We start from the raw sequence: 5,773 nt of genomic DNA, 5'->3' as shown, positions 1-5,773 counted from the left end.
ACCCCCCCCCCCCCCCTAAATATTTAGACTATTGTAGATATTCCCTTATGCTTTTAAAAATAGCCTCATGAGGTTGACAGAAGAGTAATTTCAACACCATAACTGACTCGGCCATATAGAAACATATGGTGAAAATTGGGATACATAAGAGCATGTAGATAGATACAGTCTTGCTTCTCTTTGAGTGACGTATTCCATAATTGATCAAAAATAACGTAAAGTTCCAGAGTGCTTGTGTTATTTTAGTAGGGCATGTGACCACCTTGAATGGAATAAACCACCCTATTCCTTTTGAGCATATCTTTTAAATACAATTTGATATCATTAAAATCATAACCAAATGCTTAAGATTTCCCTTTTTTGTAATAATGTGTATATGACCTCCAAAGTTGTACTGCTGTTTTCTGATAATGACAACTGAAACTTAATGTATGTGAAAATCATTTACTGATAAAGCAACAGGTTTCATTTTGTAAAATAGTTTGATGAAGGAATTTTACTGAGTTAGAAGAATAGACTGGTAATTCAGGCTCCATTTCTACTTTTCTTGAGATCCACTAGATTCAGTTTCGTTGTTTACTTCACTCTACAAGGCATTAGTGATAGCTCTTAATGTATTCATTTATCAATTAATACAGTTTAAAATAAATGATCTTACTGCAAATAGTATCGTATGAATTTTTTACATACCTCTTGGTAAATGGAAATCTGTGATCTGACCTACATAGCCTTCACTTTAACAGAAAAAAAAAGAGTCTACTAGTCTTAAATGATTTTAAATTATTTTGACAAGATAACGTCAAAATAATTTTCTTATTTAGTTTTTCCATCTGATTCCAAAATCCAGAAGAAGTTACTGGGAATCTTCCTTTTTACTTTTCTGGGTTGGATTTTTAAAAACAGGAATGTGTTTTCTGTTGATTTTTTTACTTGCTTTTGCCACTGAATTTATGGCCATGTGTTTAGAAACACGTGGTTATAAGTAGATAGATGTGTGACTTTTCATGGAATTTTATTTTGACTCTGTGCTGGGTGCTTGTACGTTCCATTATGTCTTCAGATCTACAGTTTACTTGAACTGCATTTCTTAAATTTCCGCAGTTGCTCTAATTCAGTGTTCCTAAATAATTTCCAAACTATCTCAGTCCAAATAATAATGTAGAATTGAATTGCTTTAAAAGCTTGCATGATTAAATTAGGATACATCATAGTCAGAACTAGAAAATGAAATGTGACATTGACATTGCTTTTTATCAGGTCAAAATAGAGTATTGGAGAGATGTTTCAATGATTTTAAATTATACCATGTAATAATCTTAATTATCCCTCAAACGTCCCTCATTTCATCTCTGTGAAAGTACATTGCTTCTTATGAAGCAAACTATTATTCATGCCAGTCTGCCAATTGACTTTATCAGGGACCAGTCTTAAGGTGAGTTGGATTTGCTTCTGAAAGGAGGGATTCTTAAGTAATGATGGGGGGGAAAGGAAGAAACAATGATGGCTGAATATACCTTGTCCTTTTTGTCATTTGCTTTGAAGTCGTCATTATGTTTTACTTTTTGCTAGAAAAACAAATGCAAATATGAACCCAGCTTTGCAGATCATCTGACTCAGGGATTCTTTTTGATAGCATTGCTTTTGCCAACTAAACAGCCATAAAGGAGTGGATGTTGTCCTGAGTGCATCCCATGAATTGAATTCTTTCCTTCTGTGTGGTGGATAGTACATATATTGAATAATAGTGTTTCCTATTCCTGCTGGATAAGTCAGAATGTTGTAAGATCCATATCAATAGTTGTTTATATCTTTAGATACATTTTTAAACAGATAGAAACAAGTGTGGGTGAGAGAGGGAAGACCAGATAAAATGATTGCATTCGTTGTAAGGAAAAAGTAGGATGCAGTCTCAGCATATTTAATCAGCTTAGTTCATCGAGTTGTGTAGGTGAATTGTGTTTGGGTATTGTCAGATTATGCAGTATAAATTTTGAGAAGAAATACAAGACTCACAAAGTGTTTGGTTATTGGTGATGGGCATAGTATAAAATTGGCTCAATTCTGAGATGTATTGGGGATGTTAAGCTGGGAGGGTTAAAAACTTACAATCCAAAATGTGTTAGGTTTTCAAGGAATGGTATTTGGAATTTATTTTTAAACTCAAGGCATATGATTGACTTGTAAACCTTGATAAACCAGCCAATGTATTAAAGAGCTAATAATTTACATTGTCATCCTCTCTAAATAGCTTAATGAAACACAAGAAGCTTTAAAGAGAAGCAGAAGGTAGGGTAGAGATGCACCTTGCAGACTAACTGAATCAAGAGATGATTCAGATGATCAACTTTGTGAGTAACAGCTCACTTGTGATGAGCTCTTGCTCATGAAAGCTAACAGCTCTCAAGTCATGGAAAGCTTTAGAGAGAGGTAGTTGCATTAGTCTGAATTTAGGCAGAAAGGGGGACACCTTACAGATTTACTGGTTCAGAGATACATAAGCGCTCCTAGGAAACCTACTTGGTCAGATGGTGTGAACAGATTAGCAGAAAGCAGGGGTTTTAAATACAAGGGAATTTTAAGTACAAAGGATAGGGGGAGGGAGCACTGCTGAGAGGTGTGTGAGTTGAATAGATCAGTAGTAATAAGGCGGCTAACCCATTGTGGGACATGGGGTTATACAAACCTGTCTAGGTGATAAGAATTCATAGTATAGGGACTGTAATTTAACACAGTCCAGTCTGTAGATGACTTACAGTTCCACAGTTGTGTTTGAGATGGTTTTTAAAAGTTTTGTTGTATAAGAACAGCAATTCTGAAGTCAGTGATGGAAAACCTAGGGAGGTTAATGTTCTGCCACTGGGTTTTGTATTTGTAGGATTTGTCAGATAAGTGTTCATTCAGTCTTTCACATATGGATCATCCTGTATGTCCAGTGTAGATGGCAAAGGCATTAAGTGGGTGGAGGGGGAGGGCAAGTGTATATGGTGGTAGTAGAGGATTAGGTGAATGAACTGCTGGGCATTATAATCTGTTATTTGATCCAGTGATGTCTGTCAATAAGAGACTGCAACTGGCATCTGGGTTTGTAGCAAGACCATGATGGTTGTGGTTGAACTTTGGAGTTAAATTGTCTGTTGCTGGAGAGACATCATGTGAAGTTGGGAGCTGTTAGTAACCCAAAACAAATTTGTTTTCCAGGACTAATTTGAGATGAGGATCATTTGAGATGGTCCTCATTTTCCAGGAAGGGTTGGAGGTCATTATTGATGCATTAAAGGTGTTCAGGTTTTAGAAGTAGTATCATGTTATGCTTCACGTGCTCACAAAGTGTCCAAGGTGTTTAAATTTTACATTTATTTGATATCTTCAGGTTGTCCATATTGTCCCTCAATCTCATAAAACATTCTAGCGACATTGTTTATTGTGTAACTAACCCATACCTTTCTAATTGTATTCCGCTTTATGGAATTACAGAAAATAAGGGCTGGAAGGGACCTTGGGAGGTCATTAGTCCAATCTCCTCCCCCACAGCAAGACCACCCTAATTAATAACCTGTTCCAGTGCTTTACTACCCTCCTAGTGACGAAGTTCTTCCTAATATCCAACCTAAACTTCTTTTGCTGTACCTTGAGACCACTGCTCCTTATTCTATGATCTACCACCACTGAGAACAGTCCAGCTCCTCTTTGGAATCACCCTCCAGGTAGCTGAAAGCTGTTTTAAATCTCCCCCTCAGTCTTCTCTTCACCTGACTAAGTAAGCCCAGTTCCCTCAGCCTCTCCTCCAAAGTCCTGTGTCCTGACCCCCTCACCATTTTCATTGCTTTCTGCTGGACTTTTTTCCTGATTTGTCCACATCCTTTCTGTAGTGGATGGACCAACTGTACTTCAGTTGTGGCTTCACCAGTGCTGAATAGAGGAATAATCACTTCAATTTGCTGGCAGTGCTCCTACTAATGCAGCCCAGTTTGCTGTTAGTCTTCTTCACAACAAGAGCACACTTGGTTCAATTCTGCTTATTGTCTACTATAAGCCCCTGTGTCCTTTTCTGCAGAGTTGCTGCTTAGCCAGTTAATCCCCAGCCAGAACAGGTGCATGGGATTGTTCTGTCCTAAGTGCAGGACATCTGCACTTCTCCTTACGGAACCTCATGAAATTTCTATTGGTCCACTCTTGCTGAGGATGCACTCCATCCCATCTTTCAGGTCATTGATGAAGGTATTGAACAAAACTGGCCCAAGGACCAATACCTGGGGTGCTCGATACCAGTTGCCAATTAGACATCGAGCCATTGATTATACATCCTGAACTGGATGATGCAGCCATTCATAATTTGGTGTAGATTGACAGTGAAGTCAGAAGCAGAGATGGCTGTATCTTATTAATTGTAAAGGTGGTTTTCTTAAGAGAGCCCCAGCCAGAGCAGAGCGGAATATTCATGGATTATTGAGAGAACTGCACAGCCATGTGAATATATGGGATGAACAGGTTGCAGTGAATCACTAGCATAGTGGTATCTCAGTACTCTCTCACTGCTTGAGCTGTGACCAGGAAATTTAATTTGGAAGCCTAATTCCAGCAACTTTATCCATTCCATAACTGCATGAGATTGGCCAAGAAAGTGAGAACAGAGCTACTGTATCCTGGAAATCTGTTGGAAATGGAAGAGATCCATTGAATACATGTTTTGGGTTCCTTAGTCTTTGTAAAGGTGGGCAGAGAAGGTGCATCAGGAAATAGCAAAGATACAGTCACACTGTGACAAGCTTTACTACATGTACCATATTTACTTGAATACAAGATGAGGTTCCTACCCCATCAGCATGGAGAAAAAAAGCATTTAGTCTTACACTTCCATACAAGGAAACCTCATTAAATACATGGTCTGTCATTAACCTGCTGCCCAAGCAGCACGTGCTCAGTAATGGAAACCAACTATAAAAGTTAAATGCAATCAACACTGAGCATTAGTATAAAATGCGTGACCATACTGGGCAACCATACTTACAAAAACCTACCACAAGAACAGGTTAGTATAACTCATCTGAATAAGATATATGATAGTGTCCATTATGCTCAGTCCCCCCATAGCGCTTAGTGTTTTCCCAGTCATGATGAGCCACTACATTGAATACGTTTTTAATTCCTCCTCTTCCACAGCTGAACTCTGCATCACTTTCCCATTTCAAATGGGTCCTGTTTTTTAACCAGCCTTAACTAAATGGGGCCCAAACTGCTTACCCAGAATCCCTCTTGCCCCCTCACTCATCCTGTCACACACTATTAGTGTGGCCCCCACTCTCCAGGAGATGAAACTGGGCCAGACTGATCTGTGCCTTATCTGCCTATAAATTTTTGGAAGATCGCAGGACTCCTGACAAAAACACTTGGTCCTAGTCATGAGTGGGGGGTTAACTAGCACATGGTTGTTTTGTGAGGGGTATCTGGAGTGTACCCACATACTGAGTACTGCTGGATTCTGGGGTTAGCATTACTAAACGCTGTTGCCACTGAAGGGGCTATATATAAGTAGGTACAGAAGTGATGTTTAGTAGTGTGTTTATGGAATACCCGTGCTGAAACTTACAGAATTTTCAAAAAAGGTAAACTGAATTCTGAATGAAGTATATGGGTCATGAACTAGAGGTCTGTGGATAGTTGTAGTAATTTCCCTATATGCAAGTTACTACAGGTACGTTTATTTCAATGTTAGTGTTTCTCATTTGCTTCTCACTTCATGTGCTTAGGGAAGATCTGGGTTTGACAGTAGGGA

The 5,773-nt window shown here is 38.7% G+C and overlaps 1 long non-coding RNA gene across 1 annotated transcript in view; it reads left to right on the top strand.

The window, feature by feature from the left end:
* LOC112548108 overlaps window positions 1–5,773 on the top strand; it is a 17,600-nt gene that overhangs the window by 4,076 nt on the left and 7,751 nt on the right. The gene's annotated exons all lie outside the window — the stretch shown is intronic.

This window comes from Alligator sinensis, unplaced genomic scaffold (assembly GCF_000455745.1).
Source record: "Alligator sinensis unplaced genomic scaffold, ASM45574v1 scaffold1266_1, whole genome shotgun sequence".
Lineage (NCBI taxonomy): Eukaryota > Metazoa > Chordata > Crocodylia > Alligatoridae > Alligator > Alligator sinensis.
The sequence above is the reverse complement of the archived record's forward strand: the minus strand, read 5'-3'. Positions and strand labels throughout refer to the sequence as shown.